The following is a 14,479-nucleotide window of genomic DNA, read 5'->3' as shown; positions in this document are numbered from 1 at the left end:
AGGGAATAGTAAACCTGGATGCTTAGAGAAGAGACCTCTATTTTCTACTTCCATGCTAGAAATTTTGTGGTTATGGGTGAACTGGCATTTCAATTCCAAGCTTTTGTTTAGTGGCTTTTTAAAGTTGATTTTGTGCGTCTGCTGGGAAAAGCACGAGCCGTCAAAAGTAACTTCATAAACAAACTGAAGCTGTTTGACTATGGAATGAATTGTGGATTTTTAGCTATAAAAAATATATTGATACACTAGAAATAACCCTTGTTTGGTTACTTTGTTTTTCCCCTAATATTTACATATGATTTTGACAGCTTTGGTAATCGTCTGAAAGTATGAGAGCCCGATCTCAAATCTTCCAGTATGCAAAGGATTTTGGCAAAAGCAGTTCCAGTTTATGTAAATATTTTGTTTTAAATGAATATAGGTATTATGACAAGCAGCTAAATTTTACAAGGCATGTGTCTCAAGCATTCCCATAATTTAGTTGAATTCTTAACATAGTGTACATGCCTCAATTGCATGAAAACCACCTACACCAATCTTGGCAGCAATTCATCAACTTAATCCCAACTAATTTGTTGAGGCAGTTCAACAATAATTGAATATTTGCATGAATAAAACTTCAAATTAAATATTTTAAAAATTCAGCTCTGCCACACCTTTAAAATTGTTGTTCTAAGTCTGTTTTAACAATGTTCCAAATTTCACTTTTTAAAGAATGAGTATGGGCTTTCTTTGATATAACCCAATTTGTTTTCTTTTTAAGATACGGAAGTGTCATCTGCAAAGTTGAAGGAAAGGAAAAGCATAGTGATTCTGGGTGTGATCCTGAGTGTTTTATGTGACAGACGGATGCTGAGTTTCTAACTCCATCATTCTAGATTGTTGAACCTGAACTGGAACTGCTACCTTTCTAGGTAAGAGATCGCCATGTGTGTGTGATTTATATGCCTTCCCCTTTGTAGTGTTTAAATGAAAGTAAATTTATATTCTGAAATGTAGCATATTGTAGACTTGTAGAGTGTGTATTTTTGTTAAATGTGCTTGGCTTTATTAGGGGTGCCTGCACTGCTGAAATGATTGGTACAGTGTCCCCACGAGAGAGACAGCAGCAACAACTCTGCATGGAACAACTTTGAAAGAGCTGGCCAACAAAGTGTACTATGGAACTTTTAGTGCCCGGCAGGCTACAGCACTGTAGATTTACACCCCAGCTTGAGATGCACTAAGTTGCCTTTATAGATGATCTCTTGGTCCCCCTCCAAGAAAAGACTTTTGAGGCATCATGAATTAGAAGGGCGCCTGGTCTGAAAGATGCTACATACACCATGGTACTCTGTCCTTGACAATGACTTTGCTCTTTGGCTACTGCTGTCCACCCCCTGAGGGGAACAGAAACTGAAGAGAAAAATATAATGTTCCTTTTAGCACTATTAATGATGGACAAGTTCTTGATAAGAAATGTTCTGGGGCAGCGTGCCACAGAATTGTTCTCATCAGCTCTGACTGAGACAAGCTGTTCTTCACTAGCTCTTCTTCTTAGCTTGTTTGAAAACTTTTGGCAGATGTTGGTGTTTTGAAGCGCACTGTCCCTCAGATAGTAATTCCTTGTCAGATCCTTAAGGGAGGGACAGTTTTGTTTTCATAGTGTTTGTAGGACAAGGCTCATTAGAGGAAGTCAGTTTGGGTTAGTGGCTCCTAGCAGAAAGAAAAAGAGCCTGCAGATGTGTGGAAATGAGTCTTTAGGATAGCTCTTCCCTATTCTGGCAACAGGACCGCTGTTGTGCATTATCCAGCATGGTATGCTATGAGCAAGTGACCCCCCAAAAGAAACACTGATTTTTTCTTTGATATGAGCAGAAACAAATCAGTTCATCACATCAGAAGGCTGTGTCATTGGGGATGTCAGCAAAACAGATTTTGTTTCAGCCACACTCAGATAAACCCAGGGAACTCAATGCTAATATTATAGATGTGCTGTAAAAGGAACAGACTAGAATAGAACCACTAGCAGATTTATGGATTCACTTTTTTAAGGCCAGAAGGACTAAAATGATTATCTAGTCTGACCTCCTTCATAACATAGGCAATAGAATTTCAGTCAGTAAGTCCTGCCGTAGAGGAAAGTATTCTTCTCTACCATGTAAAATGATGCTATCAGGTCCATAAGTAAATACACACTGAGGTGCAGTTAGTAATCACCATAGATGCTTTGGCATTTGGGTCTCACTTATTTTTCTTTCTTGGTCTGCGTTACGGGGATCCCTCATGAAAGAATCCTATAGGATTTAACAGAAAATTATTACTGACAGATTTCTACAGGATTTTTTTAAAGTATAAAAAGACATACAGGTATAGAAAGGATATTGCTCTCAATTAAATTCTAGGTCTCATGCTTCTTTGAGAGGGAATGGGGGCTGGGCAACAGTGCTGCTCATGTGCTGCTGCCACTTTCACAGGCAGGAGCCGAGGGGCTCCACAGCCAGAAGCCATTGCTCTCCACTGAATGGGGGAGAGGAAGTTGAGTGAGCCAATGAGTGACTGGCTGTTGGTGTAGAGGGGTGGGTGTGGGATGGAGAAGAGGGGATTAATTAAGACACAGGACAGAGATCTTTGGGGGGGAAAGTGAGGCAAAGGGGAGAAGGAAGAGGACTAAGGCGAAAGTACTGTTGAAAGAGGAAAGGATATAGGCAGGTGAAGGAAGAACAAAAGAGAAGAGGGTCTATCACAATACCTATACCAATAAAGGAGAACTAACAACTTAAAATGCCTTGTTCAAAAATTTTAAGTAACACTTAACTTTCAAACGCCTGAACGGCAAATGTAATTTTTCTTATCTGCATGGTAAACACTGGCATTTTTATCTGTTTGATTATTCAAAGTGGTGCTTTCCGTGCCTTCTTGGTTGCAAAGATTTGAACTGCTTTCTGAAGGTCCACAGTCTGGGCCAGCTCATGCTCTATTGAGATGGCTGCATGGCCAACCACAATGACTCAGGAGAGGCTGGAGCATAGATGTGTTTTATTAACTTCAGCTTGGAGAAGTTGCATTCTCCACTGGCAACTGTTACAGGAAGTGTTTAAAAGTGTGCGCAGAGCAACAAAAGCATTTGGAAAGAGGGTGGACATCTTATTTGTGCACATATATTCCAGAACAGCCTTTGGAGTTGATCCTGCTGAAATGTATCTTGAAAGGGCTTTCAGTTCATCACCTAAATCACTCACATTAGTATCACGCATGTCATCATGTGTCAACACTGTCTCTAGTGCCCTGCATTCCTGGTGTAGGTGGTCTTCAGGTATAGTGAGGAGTTTTGGAATATCATACAACATCCCAAATATACTGTTCGGTTCCTTGAGCTGCATGAAACGTTCTTCAACTGACTGTATTGCACAATCTAGCACCTGGTTAAAGAATTCAACTTTGAATTGTTGTTTGGGGTTTCTTATGGGATTATCCCATACCTCGTAATCAAAATGTCTTCTTCGATGACTCTTGAATGGGTGGGAAAATAGCTTCAGTGTGAAGTTCCTCTGCCAACTTCTCTGCACTCTTCAGAACGTTATGAAATCCTTCATCTGACCGATAAGACTGTGGGTATGACTTTGCTTTGTCCAGTTGTTCCATTGCTCCAGATATATCAAGGTCAACACCTTGGAGTCTCTTGCTTACAACATTTATTTCAAACAGTATGTCATGCTACAACACTAAGCCACGCAGAAATTTGAAGTTAAGTATGTTTCTGGTGATTCCATTTCCCTCTGCCACTGTTCTCCCATGAACAGTTCCTGTCATAGCATTATCTTCCATAATGGCAACTATGGCATCATCTAACTTCCCAATTTGGTGTTGGATAGGCTTTATCGCCTCCACTCGACTATCCCATCATGTGGCCCTCAGTGGTTTCAGTGTCAGAGAGGATGTTCCCAGACGTTGCTTCAAAATTTGCCATTGAGTTGATGCAGAAAAAAATACATAGATGCTTTGAATTATATTAAAAAATTCAGCAGCCTCACTAGAACCTGATGCTGCATCACTGACCATCAAGTTCAATGAATGAGAACTGTATGGGACAAAAAAAGCTCAAGGGTTTGACTCTCGGATCTGTGTCTGCACTCCTCTGTTCTTTCCTCTCATGTTGGCACCACTATAGTAGCCCTGACCTCTCATGTCAGCTATCGCAATTCCCATATCTTCTAGCTTTTTAAGAAGCACATTTGTCATACCAGCTCCTGTAGTATCATCAATATCAATGCATTCTAGAAAATGCTCTCTGACAGTCACCATTGCTGGGACATTTTCACTAGGTTCTGTTGTTGTTGTTACAAAACGCACCATTAAAGTCATTTGTTCCGTATGGCTGATGTCAGGTGTGCAGTCCAGAATAACTAACAGAGTAATCTCTTGCTGACTTCAGATGTGCCACAATCTTCTGTTTGACTTTTGTTGCCAGTAACTGTATGATCTAATTTTGAATTTTTTCCAAGGTAGTGATGTGTGTACATTTCTTGGGTGGTGAATCTTCTTAGATGCTCCTGGAGTACAGCATCAAACTCCGCTATCAGCTCCACAATTTCAAGGAAGTTTCCATTGTTTGGCACATACAGCTGATCTGAAGTGCCACACAGTGCTAGGTTTTGGGTAGCAAGAATTGCCATTGTGAGAATGAGCCTTTTCAGAACATTTTGCCAGTAAAGAGACTCTGATGCAATCTTCTCTTGATGCTGATCAACTATGGTGGCCTTTAACCTTAGTCTCATCTCAAGCTTTTTCCACCTATGGAATGCTCTCTGGTGATTTGCTGCCTTCTCATGGCATGCCAGATTTCTAGCCATTTTTTTCCAGAGCTTTGTTCCTGTAGAACCCAGTGAGGCTGGAACATTAGACTGGAAGAGTTTGCAAAAAAAAACAGTATGCAGCCTTCTGGGTTTTTGAGTACATAAGCCATGGCCTCTCCACTTCGTCACCGTTGAAGATTTCACGCCAGTAATGTGTTGGATGGAAACTCCTATTTTCATAGTCTTTGGGGAACATGACTTTTTCACTTGCTGAGGCCCATTCAGTACAAGGAAGTCCCTCAGGCTACTGCTCAAGTGGGTTCACAGCCCTGGATCATCTAGACTTAAGGAATTAAACTCGGCAGCAGCTGTTTCTTGCGCCTCCACCATGCTCTTCTCTGATCTACACTTTTCTGGAATGTGCATGGTTACATCCATTTGAGATGGAGATGTGGATGCTGCAGTAGCTGTCAGGTCACCTGCACTCTGACTAACTGGAAGATCAGGCATTTACTCACCACTCACATCCTCACTGGGGCTGGAAGGCTCACCGGGAACATTTGTGTCTATGTATCTCAGGAGAGCTCCTTCCTGCTTAGATAGAAAAGCTTCCTTTTCATAGATTCATAGATTCTAGGACTGGAAGGGACCTCAAGAGGTCGAGTCCACTCCCCTGCCTGCATGGCAGGACCAAATACTGTCTAGACCATCCCTGATAGACATTTATCTAACCTACTCTTGCTTGCTTGCTTTTTCTGAATTCTGCTCCAGAGGGGCGTTCTCTTCTTTCACTCATGATTGCTGTTCTGTGCCAGCTATAGTGGCTCTCAACACTCAATTGAAGGGGACAAATAAGCAGGCTGGCAGCAGGGCCTGAGTGAGGGAAGATATCAGCGTCTTAAGGGCCTAACTGGCTCCTATTAGTTCAGTTGAGTGCCTGTTCTCCTCAAGTGGTTTCAGGGAAGCAGCAGGAAACAGGAAGCTCCCTAAGATCCTGGGGGTGCTAGAGAGGTACATAAGAGGCTGCTCCTCCTCTCTCCCCCTGCAGCTCCTGTTATTCCCTCTCACCTTTTCTCCTGCCTGTCTGTTACGTCTCTTGTGCCCTCCTTCCTGCAGCACAGCACTCCACCATGTCTGTGCATCTAGAGCACAGAGAATACATATGCACCAGCAGCAGACACGGTTTTCTATATTCTGGGTCCTAGTGGCGCCTTCCCCCCTCCCCAGCCCCCCCAGTCTGGCACCTGAGGCGGCCACCTCAGTTCACCTCATGGTAAGGCCAGCCCGGTAGAGATCAATATGTTAACAAGTGAACTGTGGTACTCTTGTTACACACAAATATTATGGTGTTAGGCACATTCACAATGCATGAATGTCTCTTGACCAATGGTTGAAATAGACCCCAAACTTTCACTAATCCTTTTCAAGTGGAAGGACCAAAATACGTAACTGTTTATAACTATTTGTCTTTTTTAAAAAAAAAAAAAAAAGTTAAGAAATAAACCCAGAAACATCTTGTAGAGCAATCTAGGTATCCAGATTCAATGACAAAATGATTCTACTGCACATGCTTTCTTGGGCACTTTTATTTTATTGATCATAAGTATTTATGTTGTTTCTGTTACCATAGAATCTCAGTACGATGCACAGAAACAAGATTGGTATAGGAATGATCATATAGGATTCGGCAATCTTTTCAAAGCCTTCCCCCACTTGTGCCAGTTTTTGCTTACTGTGGATTTTGTGGTTGTTGATGCTGTTGTATTTAATATTTGTATTGTCATAACACCTAGAGGCCCCAATCTTGTGTAACCCTTCTTCCCGGTGGAGCAACGAGGGCTGGGTTCAATATGTCCCACTTAACAATACAACACAACCGCCTCAAGCCCCCATCCAGTAATCTGGGAAAATTTAAACATCACCCTTGAGCGCCTCTAAGAGGTAATATTTCCGCAATCGCAAGCACCGAGTCTCTGTATAGCACAGAGAACTTTTAATAAAGAAGGAGAAAGGAACCCGGCATTAATTTGGGAAAACACCACAATCATGATTTGAACACATCTGACCAGGAGCAAAACACCCGCCCCAGAGTACATTGGGCAGTGTCCTTTGCCTCAGTTTCTCACTTTGCAGTGTGAAAGTCTGACAAATGTTCTTTGAACATGCTGCACCCCACTCATGGTTGCTGTCCTTGGTCAGTGAAGACCCGTTTCAGTGTTGTGCTCACATGAGTTTATCTCCAACCCTGGGAGGGGATGGGTGGCAAGGGGAAACATCGAGCAATGTTGCTGCTGCTGCCGTTGCAACTGGCTTACAGTTGCTGTCATGCACTCTGTTTTGGTGTCTGTTGCCGCCGCTGCACCACCATTCACTCCACTGCAGTCATTTGTTGTGCCACCGTTTGCTCCTCCTCCACCATCTGCTCTTCCGCCGATGGCGTTGCACCATCGCTTTCTGCTGCCACCTGCCTCTCTACTGCAACCTCTGCCAGTCGGTCTCTTGAGGTGTCACCCAGCTCTCAGTGATTTCAGCAGCAAATGAGGGGACCTCACTGCTAGAGTGCAGGCTGTGCAGCCTCTTCCACAGAAATGCTGTCCCACCTTCTTGGATGGGAGCCCCATTATGCTAGACACTGAGCCCAGATAAAGTGAAAAACTAGTCCCTTTTTTCAAAGAGCTTACAGTAAAGTATCGGACAAAAACGTTTAGATACCTTGTACACTGCTTACAATATCGAGATCAAGATTAGTGTCGTCATTACATGGTAAGCTTTCTGGGGCAGGGACTATTCTTATTGTTCTGTCTGTACAGTGCCTAGCACGTTGGGTCCTGGTCCATGACTGGAACTCTTGGGTGCTATTTCAATACAAATATCTAATAAATAAGCAGCTTTCTGATCATGCCTGCTGTCTAGTCATTTGTCAAATGTTCTATCGGCATTGTGACATAAGTGAGTCTTAGGCCTGGTCTACACTAACCCCCCAATTTGAACTAAGGTACGCAACTTCAGCTACGTGAATAATGTAGCTGAAGTCTATGTACCTTAGTTCGAACTTACCGCGGTCCAGACGCGGCAGGCAGGCTCCCCCGTCGACTCCGCATACTCCTCGCGCCGAGCAGGATTACCGGAGTCGATGGGGCGCACTTCTGGGTTCGATTTATCGCGTCCAGACAAGACGCGATAAATCGAACCCAGAAGTTCAATTGCCTGCCGCCGAACCAGCGCGTAAGTGTAGACAAGCCCTTATAGAATCATAGAATGTCAGGGTTGGAAGGGACCTCAGGAGGTCATCTAGTCCAACCCTCTGCTCAAAGCAGGATCAATCCCCAGACAGATTTTTGCCCCAGATCCCTAAATGGCCCCCTCAATGATTGAACTCACAACCTGGGTTTAGCAGGCCAATGCTCAAACCACTGAGCTATCCCTTCCCCCCCCCCCCTTACTTCCTTAAGGAGAGTAATGTAATTGTAATTCTTTGTCATGTGTTATTTGCAGGAAGGATGTTGCAAAAAGGTATAGGGTTTTGTTTCCATTAAGAAAATGGGAAGGCTCAGACTTGTGCTTAATTTTATCTTCTGTGCTAGATTGTTCCACAATCAAGTGCCTAAATCGGAGAATACCTTTGAGAGTATCATCCTGGCTGCACTCTCAAGACTGGAGCTTTCTCGGTGGGCATGAATGGAGAGGTGTTCTCTGATGCAGCTTGTGCCCAGCCTATTGATGACCTAAAATATTATGGGCAGGGTTTTTAAGGCACCTTCATGACTTGGGCACACAAGTTCCATTGACTTTTCATGCCGTAAGACCAGGGCTTTGAACTGTCACCAGAAGCAAAATGAGAGGCCGTAGAGAGTGAGCACAGTGTGAATTTTTTTTAAGCACTCATTTTAATTTATTTTGAAAACACACACCTTTGTGTGGTGTCCATCTCCATTAACAAAACTTGCTGACTTCTTCCTCAAATACTTTCCAACTGGAGCAAAGAAACCATTTTTAAACAGCTCTTGAATTAATTGATGTGAAGAATTTGGTAGTAGATTTGCTCATGTGCACCAAATGTTTGTGGTAGGTGGATGTGTAAAATAGGTTGTTGGCCTGGTGTGAACTCTGCTGTGCCTACACAAATCAGGAAAAATCCATTTGTAAAAACAGAATGGCCTCACTCTTTGAAGTGTTTTAAGCATGCAAATTTAGCTATGCACACGCTTATGTATTTGCAAAATTAGGGCCTAAACGAAGAGGTTATTATCTAGTCTACAAGTCAGATCCAAGACTGCACTGTGCTCTTGTGTATATACTGATGCAAATTCTCCACTGCCTTCTGTTTGTGCCTAGTGTAGTCATTTATAGTTGTGCAAAGTGGACATAAAGTGCTACCAAAACCAAATAGTAGTGTTTCATACCTACTTGAAATACTATTATTTCGCAGGTGTAAATGACTACATGAGGCAAATCAGACCCATTCAGAAGCTAAGCTAATTCTAATGAACTAGCTCTTTGCCTGTAAACACTGAGTGCATCTTAGTCAATCTGAAAATACTTTACTCTACGTGTAGTATAATAACTTTTGGAAATACTAGAGCCAAAATCTTCAAATATTGCTGCCTAAAATTAGGCATCTAAATATCTGGCATGATTTTTAGAAGTGTGGAGCACCCACAACTTGAATTAGCTAGAGTTGTGAGTTTTCAGCACTTACTTACAGATGCCTTGGTATGCATCTAGGTTTCTAAATTTGAGGTATCCATGTATGAAAATATTATACAGTCCTCGGTTGAGCACTCTGCTTCCATTGTACTAATGTTCCACTGATTCAGACTTGACTGTTTCCATGATTGGATTTTTAGCCGTATGCTCATGTAAGTAATCCTAGCAAGCACTCCTTTCCAGCCCGTCACTAGGGCTGCTGTGAGGAAATCCAAGCCTTTGCTGCTCTGGATTCCTGGGTGTTTTTAAGCCCATAAACCTGAACCAGAGTCTAGCCACTGCCCCAGTCCCAGGGTTTCTAGGCACGCTCTCAGAATACAGATCTTCTATATGATACCCTCTTTGGAGAGCTGGAGCCTGCGTTCCAGCTGCCTACTCCCTCTGGCTGCAGCAGGGAGTAGATTCATCCCTGCTTAAACACATGCTGTCCCAGATTCCACCCAAAAGGTGTGAAGCTTCTCGTTTACAGTTTAACTTCCTCAGGAGCACACAGTGGTAGAGAAGCAGTTCTCTTATAGAAAGACTCGGTGTCTGTATCTCTCTAACACATTTATGCTCTTAATCATTTAATGCACAGGAGAGTGCAGATGATAGAAAACAATAAACACTGCACTTGTGTCCTGGCATTCCTCACCACTTCAGGACATTTTTTGGCCTGCGGGAGGCCGTCCAGAGCTCTTCTGCTTCTGTGCCAGTGCATGGGTCATGGCTGCCATTTGCTGGATTGCTTTTCCATTGTGGACTGGAGAAAAATGGCCCCTGTGCAGACCAGTTTCTGCTCTTTTAAAACCTTTTCCCCCTCTCCCTCCCCAATTCAGTTGACATCCTTGACCAACTTTACCACATGACAAACACTGTCAAATGATTTCGTTGCCAAGATGACCTGCCCCTGGCTATGCCTGTCCTTCTGGGCAGGAATCAGTCTATCTAGACTGAATAGATTTCCAGCAATTAGGTACTTAGTCAACTAGCTTCTATTGTTCAGCCCTGTATCTTTGTGTATTGGAGCTTCAGTCCACTGTGGAGGCAAACAGGAAGTAGAGAAAGTGTAAAGCTGCACATTCAAAATTAAGTTTGCAGTCTCATGCAGATATATAGTTCATAATTTATAAATCGTACAGACAGATTCCCAAATTACAACGTGATATGACATTTCTGTTTTGCATCTTTCTAATGTTTGCTTTGTGACTGGACATTTCTGCTATGTATTTACAATTGTGTTGACTGAACTAATAACCTGGTAGTGCCAGGTTACTAATAAGCTTGAAACCTGTTAATTAAATTGGAATAATGCTTAAATCTTCAGCATTCATAAATGAAATTGATTATCCAAAATACTGTTCTTCAGCCTATTCGTTTTTAGGAAAATAAATGCTCTGTGTTCAGATGATGATTTTTGCTGTATTGCTATAGTTGAGTAAATAATGCCACTTAGTGGATAACTGCTATCACTACAGCCACTTATGAAGAATTAAATACACCTCAGGAGCCAAAAAATCTTACCGCATTATAGGTGAAACTGCGTTATTGAATTTGCTTTGATCCACCGGAGTGCGCAGCCCCCGTCGCCCCCACGGAGCACTGCTTTACCTCATTATATCCAAATTTGTGTTATATTGCATCGTGTTATATCGGGGTAGAGGTGTATTGCTCTTTATACTGTTTTCTTTTATTTCTAGATAGAATATGCTAAAAGTGGCACTTTTTCAAATGATGTTACACAGGTCCAACATTATGGTAAAAGGAGAAGATGGTATGAGTGGAGAAGAGGTTTGGCAAAAAGTAAAATTTTAAAAGTGCAGGATGGGGATGGAAATAGTTCTTTCAAATTCTAATGGAGTCCTCCTTTAGTTATGAAATCTAGAGAGGAGTCTAATAATTTTTTCTAAACACAGAATTGTGTGTTAAGATGCATCTGCCCTATTAGATCACTTCAGTGCATCAATGATTGCTTCCTGAAGTATGTTCCCTAGTACTTTCCACTGCCCACCTATACCAGTGTATCTGAGCAAGCTATGGTACAAGATTTTAAATGTGTCAAAAATCATGATGAAAGTTAATTATTAATAGATTAAGGCCAGTTTTTAGGGAAGTAGCAGGTGAAGAACAGTGGCTTTAGACCAGGCCATATCGATTGGATATTTATGCTCTGACATTACGGGAGGAGAGAGAAGGAATATAAGGCTGTTTGTTGTTCTCATCTACTTTATGAAGGCATTTGATTCAGGTTGGAGGGAAGCATTATCGAAAATAGCAAAATCATATGGCATTCCAGATAAGATAATTGTAGTTAAAAAAGCTGTATATGAAGACTCCTTCAGTGCTATAAGAATTGGTGGAAAATGAAGCAACTGGTTCAAGTCAAAGTTCAGTGTAAGACATTGGGGCAGGGAATAATCATTGTTTTTCATTGTGTTTTTTTAACTGGATGAAAATGGAAAAATGTTAGAGGAGTTGGAGGGTGTGACAACTCTAAACTAGAGTTGAGCTCTTTAGTTTATGCATTGTACATAAATGGTATGGTAGGTATGCTTGTTTGAATTAATGATATTTTTCACTACTCTGGAAAATCTGTGTACTTGACTTGTACTTACAATAAATGCCAAGAAGATGCAAGTGGTTGCATCTTGGAAAAGGGGCAGTAGACAGTGTTGAAATGCAGCAACGGTGAAGTCATAAACAAGTAAAATCTTGTGTACCGAGAAAGCTTGGTTTAGTGCCAATGGCTCCATAAAGGTTATAAGGAGATGGCCGCAGCTACAAGTGCTGCATAGACATTGACAAAATAGTGGCTGCTATAAACATTCATTTTTGGTTCCAAAGCATGCTAACAGTATTACGCTATAGTTTAGAAGCAACTGCTTTAAATGAAACAGACGACATAAGGCTGGAAGTAGTAAAGATGAGATTATTTTGAAAGATGTCTGGTGTAAAATGGAATGATTTGAGATAAATTGTTAGGAGCAGAGTAGGATGTGAAATCAGGATATGGGATTGGCAACAATCAAAAAGATTAAGATGGTGAGGAGAAGACAAACATGATAGGAAGCCAAAGAAAACAGTGCAAACGCAACCGGTGTGATGGCAGGACACTGTATGCAGGGACACAACCAGGGTAGGCGTATTGGAGGAACAAGCCAGGACAGGAATGAATAGTGATTCTGTACAGCTCCCCTTGTCTGCAGAGATACTTTGGGATGAAGGAGAAGTTTTTGACCTTGTGCATCAAAGCCACTCGAAGTGACTTCTATTGATACACACCCTGATATGACTTGTACTATTAGAGCATGGCTTCTGAATTCTAAAGCTAAAGTCTTTAAAAAATCTGGATGCATGGTTAGACTCAGAAATCCTTTTTTAAGTGCTCAAATAAGTGGCTTGATCTTTTTCCAGTGCTGAGCACCCCAAAACTCCCATTGCTAGCTTTAGGCACCCACTTTTAAAAAAAATTGTAAACTAATGTTAAAAAAACAATAGAAGTTTGGGTGGCCTCAATGGAATATATTCCTTATACTATGAAAAAAAATGCTTCCTAGTAGAAGTGGGGGGAGGCAAATAATAAGGGGAAGTTACACTCCTTTTCTCTACTCTCTTGAATATATTCATGTGTGCTGGTAGTGTTTTTTAGTGTTGTCTGGACCACTTTTCCCTAAATACATTTCCACTACTTCGCATGAGCCTGGCTGTTTTGTTTTTTTCTAATTGCATTAGAGGGCCTTGGAACAGGGCCTGGGTTTCAACTGCAGAATTTTTGATGCATCAACTGTAAATAATTAATTTAATTTGATTTTCAAAACCCAGGATGAGTTATTGATTAAAGATTCTCTCCTCCCTCCCCTCTCCCCTCCCCCCCCCCTCAACTGATCAAGATTGCTGTGGAAGTTACTTTGGCAAAAAACATATACTCTGAAGAGACTAAAAATTATATGGAGTTATATGTTTTCATCTTCAAGCCTTTTTGTTTGACAGTGGTAATACTGTAATAGTATGGAATTTTTGGGATAATAAAAAAATACTTGAAATATGTCTCTTCCTTGTAGTTGCCCTTGCAAGCAGCAGAGGGCACTATTTAATCAACAAATGTCTTACTCCAAAGCTTGTTCTATCCCTTTTTCACATGAAGCCATATTGAATGAGCAAATGTCTATAGACTGGTCTGTGAGTTTTAAATGTCTCCTTCACAGGAAATCCACTGAGTAGCATTGCAGGGTTGTCAAAACAACTGCACAATGTCCACTTTTGTGCATGTGTTTAACTTTTCTCACATCACTGAACAATACTGTTTTCTTTGTATAATGGAGCTTTCTGGTCATGGGCATCTTGTAATATGAAGGGAGTAAGCTGAGAATCATAAATGGGTTTATATGATTAGTTACTATGCAAATTTGACCTAATAGTAGTGAATTGATCTAAAACAGTAGTGTATAACAAAGCTGAACTTGAACATACAGTTCTACTGTGTATCAATTTTATTGTCTTAATAAAAAATTACTGTGCAATTTTCATAGCTAAATTAACAGTAGTTTCTGATCGTGATTTGCCACAGTTAAGTCTGTCAACATATTTTAAATTTCCTTTACCATTTTAACAAATTTAACTTTGAATTGCTAATTCTCATTGTGTGCTGTGAAAAGGTGTTTTATATTTGATCAGTTGCTGGATTTTTTTTATTTCCAGACCATCTGTGGGCTTGTTTAGCTGCCTTCTCCACATTGCAGATTTTCTTTTATTATGACTTTGGAAAAATAAAAGATTGTAACTGCTCATGCTGAGTGTGTGTGTGTGGTGGGGGAAGCTATCCTGTGAAGCTGATATTTTACATTCTACTTAGGTAAAGAAGATTGATATCTTGTCTTTCCTATCTAGGAGTTTCTAGGATTTCTGCTATAATAGCAGATGGATCTTTATTTTGCCCTTTAAGGAAGCTAATGTGACAATTAGCAAAAGGTGATATGCAAGGAGGGAAAATGGCCCTGAGTGTTTTTTGTTTTTGTTCT

The 14,479-nt window shown here is 41.2% G+C and overlaps 1 protein-coding gene across 3 annotated transcripts in view; it reads left to right on the top strand.

Moving 5' to 3' along the window:
- CYRIA (CYFIP related Rac1 interactor A) overlaps positions 1 to 14,479 on the top strand; it is a 74,011-nt gene that overhangs the window by 20,346 nt on the left and 39,186 nt on the right. For 2 of the 3 annotated variants that reach the window (XM_054023802.1, XM_054023798.1), the window contains exon 2: positions 764 to 914. The gene's annotated coding sequence lies outside the window, so the exon portion shown is untranslated. Of the gene's footprint in view, positions 1 to 338; positions 394 to 763; positions 915 to 14,479 lie in introns of those variants that run through there. The other variant, XM_054023799.1, reaches the window with a different exon arrangement.

This window comes from Malaclemys terrapin, chromosome 3 (assembly GCF_027887155.1).
Source record: "Malaclemys terrapin pileata isolate rMalTer1 chromosome 3, rMalTer1.hap1, whole genome shotgun sequence".
NCBI classification, from domain to species: domain Eukaryota; kingdom Metazoa; phylum Chordata; order Testudines; family Emydidae; genus Malaclemys; species Malaclemys terrapin.
Note: the sequence above shows the minus strand (reverse complement) of the source record. Positions and strands in the feature narration are given on the sequence as shown.